General features: G+C 44.6%; 1 non-coding gene and 1 pseudogene across 1 annotated transcript; both read left to right on the top strand.

Moving 5' to 3' along the window:
• The window catches only part of LOC115118616 (synapsin-2-like), a 299,540-nt pseudogene that overhangs the window by 195,013 nt on the left and 89,314 nt on the right, over positions 1-15,213 (top strand).
• Positions 3,973-4,091, top strand: LOC135560511 (5S ribosomal RNA). Its single transcript, XR_010459025.1, has one exon. It is a non-coding gene; the product is annotated as a 5S ribosomal RNA (ribosomal RNA).

Below are 15,213 nucleotides of genomic sequence, written 5' to 3'. Positions count from 1 at the left end.
TTTCTTCTTGGGCCTCTATAACTATATCTATTGTTTTTATTTTTTTGTTGTTGTGTGATTTGGACTAATCCCTCTACAACACGGAACTCCACTAATCTACTGACGGAACGCAAGAGGTGGCTAACAACAGACCTCCATCCTATGCTAGCTTGCTACCGATGTCCTGGCTAGCTGTCTAAATCGCCGTGACCCCCAAACCAACCTCTCCACTCCCTGGACCCTTTTGATCACTCGACTAAGGATGCCTCTCCTTAATGTCAATATGTCTTGTCCATTGCTGTTCTGGTTAGTGTTTATTGGCTTATTTCACTGCAGAGCCTCTAGTCCTGCTCACTATACCTTATCCAACTTATTATTTCCACCACCCACACATGCAATGACATCTCCTGGTTTCAATGTTTCTAGAGACAATATCTCTTCATCACTCAATACCTAGGTTTACCTCCACTGTACTCACATCCTACCATACCTTGTCTGTACATTATACCTTGATGCTATTTTATCGCCCCAGAAACCTCCTTTTACTCTCTCTGTTCCAGACGTTCTAGACCTACTCAATTCTTATTGCTTTTGGCTGTACCCTTATTCTTCTCCTCCTATGTTCCTCTGGCGATGTAGAGGTGAATCCAGGCCCTGCAGTGCCTAGCTCCACTCCCTATTCCCCAGGCGCTCTCTTTTTGATGACTTCTGTATGTTTCGTAATAGCCTTGGTTTCATGCATGTTAACATTAGAAGCCTCCTCCCTAAGTTTGTTCTTTTCACTGCTTTAGCACACTCTGCCAACCCGGATGTTCTAGCTGTGTCTGAATCCTGGCTTAGGAAGACCACCAAAAATTCAGAAATTTTAATTCCAAACTACAACATTTTCAGACAAGATAGAACTGCTAAAGGGGCGGTGTTGCAATCTACTGCAAAGATAGCCTGCAGAGTTCTGTCCTACTATCCAGGTCTGTACCCAAACAATTTGAACTTCTACTTTTAAAAATCCACCTCTCTAAAAACAAGTCTCTCACCGTTGCCGCCTGCTATAGACCACCCTCTGCTCCCAGCTGTGCTCTGGACACCATATGTGAACTGATTGCCCCCATCTATCTTCAGAGCTCGTGCTGCTAGGCGACCTAAACTGGAACATGCTTAACACCCCAGCCATCCTACAATCTAAACTTGATGCCCTCAATCTCACACACAAATTATCAATGAACCTACCAGGTACCCCAAAGCCTTAAACACGGGCACCCTCATAGATATCATCTAACCAACTTCCCCTCTAAATACACCTCTGCTGTCTTCAACCAAGATCTCAGCGATCACTGCCTCATTGCCTGCATCCGTAATGGGTCAGCGGTCAAACGACCTCCACTCATCACTGTAAAACGCTCCTGAAACACTTCAGCGAGCAGGCCTTTCAATCGACCTGGCCGGGGGTGTCCTGGAAGGATATTGATCTCATCCCGTCAGTAGAGGATGCCTGGATATTTTTTTAAAAATGCCTTCCTAACAATCTTAAATAAACATGCCCCATTCAAGAAAATTAGAACCAGGAACAGATATAGCCCTTGGTTCTCCCCAGACCTGACTGCCCTTAACCAACACAAAACATCCTATGGCGTTCTGCATTAGCATCGAACAGCCCCGTGATATGCAGCTGTTCAGGGAAGCTAGAAACCGTTATACACAGGCAGTTAGAAAAGCCAAGGCTAGCTTTTTCAAGCAGAAATTTGCTTCCTGCAACACTAACTCTAAAAGTTCTGGGACACTGTAAAGTCCATGGAGAATAAGAACACCTCCTCCCAGCTGCCCACTGCACTGAAGATAGGAAACACTGTCACCACTGATAAATCCACCATAATTGAGAATTTCAATAAGCATTTTTCTACGGCTGGCCATGCTTTCCACCTGGCAACTCCTACCCCGGTCAACAGCACTGCACCCCAACAGCAACTCGCCCAAGCCTTCCCCATTTCTCCTTCTCCCAAATCCATTCAGCTGAAGTTCTGAAAGAGCTGAAAAATCTGGACCCCTACAAATCAGCGGGCTAGACAATCTGGACCCTTTCTTTCTAAAATTATCTGCCGAAATTGTTGCCACCCCTATTACTAGCCTGTTCAACCTCTCTTTCTTGTCATCTGAGATTCCCAAAGACTGGAAAGCAGCTGCGGTCATCCCCCCTCTTCAAAGGGGGGACACTCTTGACCCAAACTGCTACAGACCTATATCTATCCTACCATGCCTTTCTAAGGTCTTCGAAAGCCAAGTCAACAAACAGATTACCGACCATTTCGAATCTCACCATACCTTCTCTGCTATGCAATCTGGTTTCAGAGCTGGTCATGGGTGCACCTCAGCCACGCTCAAGGTCCTAAACGATATCTTAACCGCCATCGATAAGAAACATTACTGTGCAGCCGTATTCATTGATCTGGCCAAGGCTTTCGACTCTGTCAACCACCACATCCTTATCGGCAGACTCGACAGCCTTGGTTTCTCAAATGATTGCCTCGCCTGGTTCACCAACTACTTCTCTGATAGAGTTCAGTGTGTCAAATCGGAGGGTCTGCTGTCCGGACCTCTGGCAGTCTCTATGGGGTGCCACAGGGTTCAATTCTTGGACCGACTCTCTTCTCTGTATACATCAATGATGTTGCTCTTGCTGCTGGTGAGTCTCTGATCCACCTCACGCAGACGACACCATTCTGTATACTTCCGGCCCTTCTTTGACACTGTGTTAACAACCCTCCAGGCAAGCTTCAATGCCATACAACTCTCCTTCCGTGGCCTCCAATTGCTCTTAAATACAAGTAAACTAAAATGCTCTTCAACCGATCGCTACCTGCACCTACCCGCCTGTCCAACATCACTACTCTGGACGGCTCTGACTTAGGGAATACGTGGGACAACTACAAATACTTAGGTGTCTGGTTAGACTGTAAACTCTCCTTCCAGACCCATATCAAACATCTCCAATCCAAAGTCAAATCTAGAATTGGCTTCCTATTTCGCAACAAAGCATCCTTCACTCATGCTGCAAACATACCCTTGTAAAATTGACCATCCTACCAATCCTCGACATTGGCGATGTCATTTACAAAATAGCCCTCCAATACCCTACTCAACAAATTGGATGCAGTCTATCACAGTGCTATCCGTTTGTCACCAAAGCCCCATATACTACCCACCATTGCGACCTGTACGCTCTCGTTGGCTGGCTCCTCGCTTCATACTCGTCGCCAAAACCCACTGGCTCCATGTCATCTACAAGACCCCTGCTAGGTAAAGTCCCCCCTTATCTCAGCTCGCTGGTCACCATAGCATCTCCCACCTGTAGCACACGCTCCAGCAGGTATATCTCTCTAGTCACCCCCAAAACCAATTCTTTCTTTGGCCGCCTCTCCTTCCAGTTCTCTGCTGCCAATGACTGAACGAACTACAAAATCTCTTAAATTGGTGAAACACTATCTCCCTCACTAGCTTTAAACACCAACTGTCAGAGCATCTTACAGATTACTGCACCTGTACATAGCCCACCTATAATTTAGCCCAAACAACTACCTCTTTCCTAACTGTATTTAATTTATTTATTTATTTTGCTCCTTTGCACCCCATTATTTTTATTTCTACTTTGCACATTCTTCCATTGCAATACTACCATTCCAGTGTTTTACTTGCTATATTGTATTTACTTTGCCACCCATGGCCTTTTTTTTGCCTTTACCTCCCTTCTCACCTAATTTGCTCACATTGTATATAGACTTGTTTTTTTTTTACTGTATTATTGACTGTATGTTTGTTTTACTCCATGTGTAACTCTGTGTCATTGTATGTGTCGAACTGCTTTGCTTTATCTTGGCCAGGTCGCAATTGTAAATGAGAACTTGTTCTCAACTTGCTTACCTGGTTAAATAAAGGTGAAATAAAAATAAAAATAATCAGACTCACTTTGACTTTATATAGTGCACCAAGAGATGGTTTCTCGCTTACGGCCACACTGTCCTGAGTACGCCTGATCTCGTCTGATCTCAGAAGCTAAGCAGGTTCGGGCTTGGTTAGTACTTGGATGGGAGACCGCCTGGGAATACCAGGTGCTGTAAGCATTTTGTCAACTCTTTGTCCGTTTTTTCCCGCAAGGCTGAAATATGTGCCCTCGCTTTGAAATAAGTAAGCAAGGTTAGTTTGTATTTCATCCAACAATCTGTGCTACAAATTATGGCTACAGTATATGCAATTTTGAGTGACACAAAGATTCTTATCTAAATGGTGAAAATGCAACAGCTGTTAATCAGACTCACTTTGACTTTATATAGTGCACCAAGAGGTGTTTCTCGCTTACGGCCACACTGTCCTGAGTACGCCTGATCTCATCTGATCTCAGAAGCTAAGCAGGGTCGGGCCTGGTTACATTTACATTACATTTAAGTCATTTAGCAGACGCTCTTATCCAGAGCGACTTACAAATTGCATCTACCTTTATGATCTTCCAGTGGAACAGTAGTGCATCTAAATCTTTCAGGGGGAGGGGGTGAGAGGGATTACTTTATCCTATCCTAGGTATTCCTTAAAGAGGTGGGGTTTCAGGTCTCCGGAAGGTGGTGATTAATCCGCTGTCCTGGCGTCGTGAGGGAGTTTGTCTCCACCATTGGGGGCCAGAGCAGCGAACAGTTTTGACTGGGCTGAGCGGAACTGTACTTCCTCAGTGGTAGGAGGCGAGCAGGCCAGAGGTGGATGAACGCAGTGCCCTTGTTTGGGTGTAGGGCCTGATCAGAGCCTGAGGTACTGAGGTGCCGTTCCCTCACAGCTCCGTAGGCAAGCACCATGGTCTTGTAGCGGATGCGAGCTTCAACTGGAAGCCAGTGGAGAGAGCGGAGGAGCGGGTGACGTGAGAGAACTTGGGAAGGTTGAACACCAGACGGGCTGCGGCGTTCTGGATGAGTTGTAGGGGTTTAATGGCACAGGCAGGGAGCCCAGCCAACAGCGAGTTGCAGTAATCCAGACGGGAGATGACAAGTGCCTGGATTAGGACCTGCGCCGCTTCCTGTGTGAGGCAGGGTCGTACTCTGCGGATGTTGTAGAGCATGAACCTACAGGAACGGGCCACCGCCTTGATGTTATTTGAGAACGACAGGGTGTTGTCCAGGATCACGCCAAGGTTCTTAGCGCTCTGGGACGAGGACACAATGGAGTTGTCAACCGTGATGGCGAGATCATGGAACGGGCAGTCCTTCCCCGGGAGGAAGAGCAGCTCCGTCTTGCCGAGGTTCAGCTTGAGGTGATGATCCGTCATCCACACGGATATGTCTGCCAGACATGCAGAGATGCGATTCACACTGGTCATCAGAAGGGGGAAAGAGAAGATTAATTGTGTGTCGTCTGTATAGCAATGGATAGGGAGAGACCATGTGAGGTTATGACAGAGCCAAGAATGGTGTATAGCGAGAATAGGAGAGGGCCTAGAACAGAGCCCTTGGGGACACCAGTGGTGAGTGCATGTGGTGTGAGACGGATACTGCCACGCCACCTGGTAGGAGCGACCTGTCAGGGTAGGACGCAATCCAAGCGTGTCACACGCAGATGCCCAACTCGGGAGAGGGTGTGGAGAGGAGGATCTGATGGTCTGGCTTGTATCAAGGCAGCCATAGGTCTAGAAGGATGAGAGCAGAGTAGGAGAGAGTTAGCCTTTAGTGCAGTGCGGAGCGCTCCGTGATACAGAGAAGAGCAGTCCCAGTTGAATGACTAGTCTTGAAAACCTGACTGATTTGATCAAGAAGGTCATTCTGAGAGAGATAGCGGAGAGCTGGCCAAGGACGGCAATGTCTCAAGAGTTTTGGGAGAGAAAAGAAAGAAGGGATACTGGTCAGAAGTTGTTGACATCGGAGGGATCGAGTGTAGGTTTTTTCAGAAGGGGGTGCAACCTCGCTCTTTGAAGACGGAAGGACTGCAGCCAGCGGTCAGGGGATGAGCATGAGCGAGGTGAGGTAAGGGAGAAGGTCTCCGGAAATGGTCTGAGAAGAGAGGAGGGATAGGGTCAAGCGGGCAGGTTGTTGGGCGGCCTGTCGTCACAAGACGCGTAGATGTCATCTGGAGAGAGAGGGGAGAAAGAGGTCAGAGCACAGGGTAGGGGCAGTGTGAGCAGAACTAGCGGTGTCGTTTGACTTAGCAAACGAGGATCGGATGTCAAATCGACCTTCTTTTCAAAATGGTTGACGAAGTCATCTGCAGAGAGGGAGGAGGGGGGAGGGGGAGGAGGATTCAAGAGGGAGGAGAAGGTGGCAAAAGAGCTCCTAGGGTTAGAGGCAGATGCTTGAATTTAGAGGTAGAAAGTGTCTTTTAGCAGCAGAGACAGAGGAGGAAAATGTAGAGAGGAGGGAGGAAAGGATGCCAGGTCCGCAGGGAGGCGAAGTTTTCTCCATTTCCGCCGGCTGCCCGGAGCCCTGTTCTGTGAGCTCGCAATGAGTCGTCGAGCCACGGAGCGGGAGGGGATGACCGAGCCGGCCTGAGGATAGGGGACATAGAGAGTCAAAGGATGCTAAGAAAGGGGAGGAGAGGAGGGTTGGAGGAGGCAGAATCAGAGATAGGTTGGAGAAGGTTTGAGCAGAGGGAAGAGATGATAGGATGGAAGAGGAGAGAGTAGCGGGGGAGAGAGAGCGAAGGTTGGGACGGGGCGCGATACCATCCGAGTAGGGGCAGTGTGGGAAGTGTTGGATGAGAGCGAGAGGGAAAAGGGATACAAGGTAGTGGTCAGAGACTTGGAGGGGAGTTGCAATGAGGTTAGTGGAGGAACAGCATCTAGTAAAGATGAGGCTCGAGCGTATTGCCTGCCTTGTGAGTAGGGGGGGAAGGTGAGAGGGTGAGGTCAAAAGAGGAGAGGAGGAAAGAAGGAGGCAGAGAGGAATGAGTCAAAGGTAGACGTGGGGAGGTTAAAGTCGCCCAGAACTGTGAGAGGTGAGTCGTCCTCAGGAAAGGAGCTTATCAAGGCATCAAGCCCATTGATGAACCTCCGAGGAACCTGGAGTGCGACAAAATGATATGATGTTAAGCTTGAAAGGGCTGGTAACTGTGACAGCATGGAATTCAAAGGAGGCGATAGACAGATGGGTAAGGGGGAGAAAGAGAGAATGACCACTTGGGAGAGATGAGGATCCCGGTGCCACCACCCCGCTGACCAGAAGCTCTCGGGTGTGCGAGAGCACGGGGCGGACGAAGAGAGAGCAGTAGGAAGCTGGTGTTGTCTGTGGTGATCCATGTGTTTCCGCTCAGAGCCAAGAAGTCGAGTGGACTGGAGGGAGGCATAGGCTGAGATGAACTCTGCCTTGTTGGTCGCAGATCGCAGTTCCAGAGGCTACTGGAGACCTGGGAACTCCACGTGGTCGGCGCGCTGGGACCACCAGATTAGGTGGCCGCGGCCATGCGGTGTGGAGCGTTTGTATGGTCTGTGCAGAGAGGAGAGAACAGGGATAGACAGACACATAGTTGACAGGCTAGAGAAGAGGCTACGCTAATGCAGAGGAGATTGAATGACAAGTGGACTACACGTCTCGAATGTTCAGAAAGTTAAGCTTACGTAGCAAGAATCTAATTGACTAAAATGATTAAAATGATACAGTACTGCTGAGGTAGGCTAGCTGCGTTGTTGACACTACCCTAATCAAGTCGTTCTGAGTGTGAAGTTTCTACAATGCTGCTTTTCTGGGGCCCGCTGGCTAGCTAGCAGTGTTGGTTACGTTACGCTATGCTAGGAGAACGACAATGGCTGGCTAGCTAACCTAGAGAATCGCTCTAGACTACACAATTATCTTTGAAACAAAGACGGCTATGTAGCTAGCTATGTAGCTAGCTACGATCAAACAAATCACACCGTTGGGACTGTAATGAAATGAAATGAAAAATATGATACTACCTGTGGAGCGAAGCGGAATGCGACCGGAATGCGAAAGTTCTATTCAGTAGACGTTGGCTGGCTATTGGCTAGCTAGGAGTGTCTCCTACGTTAAGGACGACAAAATAGCTGGCTAGCTAACCTCGGTAAATTAAGATAATATTGGCATTCACCATATGAAATTTGACATGCTCAAAAATGCTAAATTGACTGGCCTGATGAACACAGGGTGGCCGAGCAGTGATAGTTGTACCTTTCCATCACTCGTGTTGATTTCATCATGTCCATTTGTTTATGTTTTCTCACTTTTGCAAAGTCACTGTGCATTTGCAATATGGATCAATGGGCATGTACCATCACGATTTTGTCATGCTATAAAAATACTGCAGGAATGCAAAATTGACTGGTCTGATGAACACAGGATGGCCGAGCAGTGATAGTTGTACATTTCCATCACTCGTTGTGTTGATTTCATCATGTCCATTAGGTGATTTTTTTTCACTATAGAATCATATTGCAAGTGCACGTGCATTTGCAATATGGTTCAATGGACAATTACCATATGAAATTTGACATGCTCAAAAATGTTAAATTGACTGGTCTGATGAACACAGGATGGCCGAGGAGTGATAGTTGTACCTTTCCATCACTCGTTGTGTTGATTTCATCATGTCCATTTGTTTATGTTTTCTCACTTTTGCAAAGTCACTGTGCATTTGCAATATGGTTCAATGGGCAGGTACCATCACGAATTTGTCATGCTATAAAAACCCTGCAGGAATGTGAAATTGACTGGCCCGATGAACTCGGGATGGCTGGGCAGTGATTCTGGTTCATCTCAATCGCTCGTTAGGGTTGATTTCAGAATGTCCATTAGGTGATGTTTTTTCACTATAGAATCATATTGCAAAAGCACGTGCATTGTTGTGCAACTGGTAACCCAAAAATAAAAATAAGGTGATTTCTATATGTCCATTTGTTTATGTTTTCTTACTTTTGCAAAGTCACTGTGCATTTGCAATATGGTTCAATGGGCATTTACCATATGAAATTTGACATGCTCAAAAATCCTGCAGAAATGCAAAATTGACTGGCCAGATGAACTCGGGATGGCCTGGCAGTGATAGTTGCTCCTTTCCATCGCTCGTTGTGTTGACTTCATCATGTCCATTTTGTGATGTTTTTCACTGTTGAATCATATTGCAAGTGCGCGTGCATTTGCAATATGGTTCAATGGGCATTTACCATATGAAATTTGACATGCTCAAAAATCCTGCAGAAATGCAAAATTGACTGGCCAGATGAACTCGGGATGGCCTGGCAGTGATAGTTGCTCCTTTCCATCGCTCGTTGTGTTGACTTCATCATGTCCATTTTGTGATGTTTTTCACTGTTGAATCATATTGCAAGTGCGCGTGCATTTGCAATATGGTTCAATTGGCATTTACCATATGAAATTTGACATGCTCAAAAATGCAAAATTGACTGGCCTGATGAACACAGGATGGCCGAGCAGTGATAGTTGTACCTTTCCATCACTCGTTGTGTTGATTTCATCATGTCCATTTGTTTATGTTTTCTTACTTTTGCAGTGTCACTGTGCATTTGCAATATGGTTCAATGGGCAGGTACCATCACGAATTTGTCATGCTATAAAAACCCTGCAGGAATGTGAAATTGACTGGCCCGATGAACTCGGGATGGCTGGGCAGTGATTCTGGTTCATCTCAATGGCTCGTTAGGGTTGATTTCAGAATGTCACTTTTGGTGATGGTACCTCACTGTTTAAACATATTGCAAATGGACAAGAGTCACCAGCAAGTCACCGTCCATCAGTCAATTAGATATCATTCTGACAACAAACTGATACAAACTGACACTAAACCCACTTTTTCCAACTCGTTTAGTAGCCAACTATCACATACTTCAGAGCTGGCCCAAAATTCACAACGCCTTATGTTCAAACCATAAAAAAAACATAAAACACGTAGTTACGTTCTAGCTGCGGGTCCATTTCTTATGTTATGTGTAGGCCTAGCTGAGGCGACCCCGAATCCCAAGTTTCGGCTCGATCGGTCGTTTGGTGTCCGAGCAAACCCTAATTGGTGCTGAAAATCCACTTTTTTCCATGACTTGCTACGGGGTCCTTGAATGAGCTATCGGACAGAAACGTTGGGGTCTGTCTATATGGGCAGAGACGGTCTAATGCACCTAGTCTTGTGTCTCTGAGACATTTCTAAATGTCGCCATTTTCGTAATGGTCAAAATGAATTGAAGTCATTGCAAATGCACGAAGCTGTTTCTCGGTCCGAGAACCGTCTAGAGCCACGTAACTCACCAGGCACTATCGACCTGAGGTCTAGAACAGGTTTCTAAAGTTTCGGAACTCTAGGTCTGACGGTTCTTTTTAGCTCGAACAAAGCTAACTATTGGAGGCACTGTCTGTCTCTACAAACCCCAATACGTCCCTCCTTCCAAGTTGTGTGTCTGTGTGATTTAGTTTTCCTTTGAAATTTTATGGGAAAAATGACGGATTTACAGTTCATGGGGTTGCCTAATCACACATATGAAGTTTTGGACAGATCTGACTTTTTAACCCCTCGAAACAGCCCCTGAGACACCAATTATGGCACTTCCGGTTGGCACAGGAAGCTACAAGTCAACACATATCCTCACTGGGGTATGCTGTTACAGAATCCTGAGTTTTAAGTCCTTACATTAAGAATTGACTGATTTACACAGGGTTGAATGCACTATGTCTATCAAACTGCAGGCAGGTAATGGAAAAACACTTTTAGGGTGATTTTAACCACTTCCGGTTGGTCCAGGAAGCTCAGAATCAACACAGGTAGACCTCATACTGGCCTGATGGACTGTTACCAAAGACAGGTTCATACGGCATTCATAACCCATATAGGCTTCAGGTTGAATTTAGGGGTGCAGGCAATGTATTCCTATGGGGAGAGAAGTCAATGCAAACTCTTTGAAGTAAACACCTTCTTTTAACTATTAAGGGTTAATGCCACACGGTCAAGGTTAGGCTTGCATGGATCGGGAGGACCTTATGAACGTACCTGAGGTCGAATTGTGCTTCTCACCCTAACAGTTCACTCTCTGTCACCCAAAAGCAAATGACGTTGTGGGGCAGGCTTAATTTTGGGCCTACTTTTCTAATGGTCGCTGCGCTTAGACCAAGCGAGCTACGGTCAAGCGGGATATCTCGTTGAACTCGGCACGGCCTAGAGATTATGGTAATGCCATTGCCTGCTCTCTGTGTCTTTAAGAACCACACTTTTTAACTCCATCCTTGCTGTGTGTGCGTGTGAGAGCTTTTCTTTGACGTCTATTGGGAGAAATGACTGATTTACAGTTTAGGAGGGTTACCTAGTCACACATATGAAGTTTTGGAGAGATATGACTTTTCTAACCCTTCAAAACAGACAGTGTGACCCAATTAAAGGCACTTCCGGTTGGCACAGGAAGCTATAAGTAAACACATGTCTTGATTGACATAAACACTTACAGAATCCTGAGTTTTAAGTCTTTAAGTTAAGAATTGACTGATCTACGATCTACACAGGGTTGAATGTAGTCATTTTCACCTTTGAAGGTTATGTACATCAAAAAACACCTTTTGGGTCAATTTAACCACTTCCGGTTGCTCCAGGAAGCTTAGAATCGACACAGGTAGACCTGATAGTGGTCTGATGGACCATCTGTTGGGAGAAATGACTGACTTACAGTTTATGGGGGTTGCCTAATCACACAGCAAGGATGGAGTGACAAGATCTGACCTTTTTAACCCTTGGAAACTGCCACTGTGACACCATTTAAGGCACCTCCGGTTGGCACAGGAAGCTATAAATAAACTCATATTGTGTGTGTTATTTCAGAAAATCATAGAAAATCACAGAAATCTCGCAGAGCTCCGCAGCACACTTTAAAAAGATTCGTAAGAACACCCTGCAACTGGATCTGTAACCGTTGAAAAAAAAAAAACACCTATCCGTGAACATCACCTAGGTGTCGTTGTACGATTTCTCTTAAATGACGATAGATAAATGGCTGGTTCTTTTTTTATTGACACCGGAGGCTCCTTGACTTTGACGTGAAGTGGAAAAATAATTTCTCTATTTTCATTTTGGACCTTTAATCCCAGAGAAATGGCCATAACTCAAAAACCGTTGAGGCCTAGACGCCATCTTGTTCGGGGCCAACTGCCCATTATGCCGCCCCTACGCTCACGGAGTTTCGGCTTCTAAATATTTTCAGTTTTCGAGATAAGGCCCCGTCGTGAATCGTGATGTTTTGTCCAATAGCAATATGATTGCTTATGCCCTCTTGTGGGAATTTCCGGGACGACGGAAAAATGACCTAAATCTTATTATTTTTGTAAAACGGAAACCGAATGTCCGACAAAGTTCATTTGATGACTTCCTGGTAGGTCCGGCCCTGCCGCTCGGCCCGACGCCGTCCGCGAATTTTACAAACGATTTCGGACGTCTAGTAAGGGACCGTACATTTGCAATATGGACTTTCTCACTAACCATACAGGTACTGCCGAAATCTTCCCTTAAGGTATGTAATAAAATACTCTGAGTGTTAACCTAGTTGGCTTGCCGTATTTTGATTTCTAGACGAGCATCCTTTATCTGATTTCCCTGATTTCGTTTCCTGTCTTTAAGTGTGGTGTGGATTTTTCTTTTGTTTGCCTCTTCATAGGCAAATTTAGTGGGCAATCATGTTCGGTGTCTTTTAGGTTCCAGTTGTTGTTGCCAGTCAACTTTCAGTGGACACCCCAATGAGTTTCTTTCAGAACCCATCCTAAAACCCATCTTGTTTCATTTTGTTTGTTGGTCAGTGATTCTTTGTTAGTTCCCCCTTCTGTTTGAGCGACATTATTTGTTTTTTTTTGCTTGGGAACGTAACAGTCATCAGCAAAGATTGAAAAAAATAAGGAGCCTAGACAGCTGCCCTGGGGAATCCCTGATTCAACCTGGATTATGTTGGAGAGGCTTCCATTAAAGAACACCCTCTGTGTTCTGTTAGACAGGTAACTCTTTATCCACAATATAGCAGCGGGTGTAAAGCCTTAACACATACCTTTTCCAGCAGCAGACTATGATTGATCATTTCAAAAGCTGCACTGAAGTCTAACAAAACTGCTCCCACAATCTTTTTATCAAGTTCTCTCAGCCAATCATCAGTCATTTGTGTAAGTGCCGTGCATGTTGAATGTCCTTCCCTAAAAGTCTTGTCAATTTGTTTACAGTAAAATAGCATTGTATCTGGTCAAACACAATTTTTTCCAAAAGTTTACTAAGAGTTGGTAACAGGCTGACTATTTGAGCTAGTAAAGGAGGCTTTCTAGTAGGCTTAAATTGAAGATATGGCAAATAGAAGTGGTAAAATCATTCGCTATTATCCTCAGTAATTTTCCACTTTACAAAATTTTAAATGACAATGATTGTCTTTCATAATTTGATCAGTTGTACTTGGATGTGTAGTGTCAGCTTTTGTTGCCGGCATGTCATGCCTAAATTTGCTAATCTTAATTGTATTTGGCAACATCAGTCGGTTTTGTGGTGAATTTTATTTTATTTTACCTTTATTTAGCTAGGCAAGTCAGTTAACCTGTTGCCTCTACTTGGGACGCTTGCGTCCCAACTAGAGCTCTGGAAATGCAAATGCGCTACGCTAAATGCTAATAGTATTAGTTAAAACTCAAAAGTTCATTAAAATACACATGCAGGGTATCAAATTAAAGCTACACTCGTTGTGAATCCAGGCAACAAGTCCGATTTTTAAAATGCTTTTCGGCGACAGCATGAGAAGCTATTATCTGATAGCATGCACGAATACACTACAACAGAAAAGCACAGCAGGGGACGTAAACAAAATAATTAGCATTTCGGCGTTACACAAACCGCACAATAAAATAGAAAACAGTCATTACCTTTCACCATCTTCTTTGTTGGCACTCCTAGATGTCCCATAAACACTATTGGGTCTTTATTTCGATTAAATCGGGCCATATAAAGCCAAGATATCGTTATATGTAGACTGTGTGATAAAAAAAAACAGCGATTTCACAACGTAACGTCATTTTTTTAAATTCAAAAAGTAGACGATAAACTTTCACAAAACACTTCGAAATACGTTTGTAATGCTACTTTAGGTATTAGTAAACGTTAATAAGCGATAAAAATCATCCGTAGGCGATGTAAATATCATTAGCTGTCGTCTTGGAAAAAATTTCAGGAGAGAGCTCTTCCGAATGATCTGGGCGGAGACCGGAGGTAAGCGGTGCCCTCTTTGGTTCAACCAAGAATCAAAGATGATTAAATTCACAAGATACTCGACAACATGGGGATGCTGTGGGAGTTGAATGCTCGGTCTTATCTAATTCGGCTCACTGTTAACAATTGCTGGAAGTGGCGCAAGGATATTTATTTCCATTTTCTGTGATCAGGTTTTCCTGCGCTTTCCGATGTAACGCACGTTATGTAATAGCCACAGTCGTGATTTAACCAGTTTTAAAAACGTCCGAGGGTTTCCTATCCACACATTCTAACCATATGAACGTACTATATTCCTGGCATGAGTAGCAAGGCGCTGAAATGTTGCGCGATTTTTAACAAAATGTTCAAAAAAGTAGAGGGTCGACTGAAGAGGTTAAAGAACTATTTCTTATTTTCAATGACGGCCTTGGAACAGTGGGTTAACTGCCTGTTCACGGTGTGTGAGCCATCTGATTCAATGAATGATGGAGCCGAGTTTGCCTTTTTGCCCAAAATATCATTTAAGGGACTCCAAAGACTTTTACTATCATTAATCTTTGGTTCAAAGTACATTTTCTTATTTTTATTCAGTTTAGTCACATGACTTCTCAATGTGCAGTAAGTTTGCCAATCGGTTGTGCAGCCAGACTTTTTTGCCATTCCTTTTGCCTCATCCCTTTCAACCATACAATTTCTCAATTCCACAACGATTTATCAGTTTTTGTGCATGATTATTAGTCAGTGGAATCAGCAATTTCATGAATGTGTCAAGTGCAGCATCTAGTTGCTCCTCATTACACACCATAGAACAACAAAAATGATTTACATCAACAGCATAGGAATCATTACAAAACGTATTGTATGAACTCTTATACATTATATTAGGGCCAGCCTTTGGAACTTTGGTTTTCCAAGATATGTCTAGTACATTGTGATCACTACATCTTATGGATTTGGATACTGATTTAAAGCAAATTCCTGCAGCATTAGTAATGATATGATCAATACACGTTGATTATTTCCTTCCTGTGCTGTTTGTAACTACCCTGGTAGGTTGACTGA

This window comes from Oncorhynchus nerka, linkage group LG15, assembly GCF_034236695.1.
Source record: "Oncorhynchus nerka isolate Pitt River linkage group LG15, Oner_Uvic_2.0, whole genome shotgun sequence".
NCBI lineage: Eukaryota > Metazoa > Chordata > Actinopteri > Salmoniformes > Salmonidae > Oncorhynchus > Oncorhynchus nerka.
This window is presented reverse-complemented; position numbering and strand designations above follow the sequence as displayed.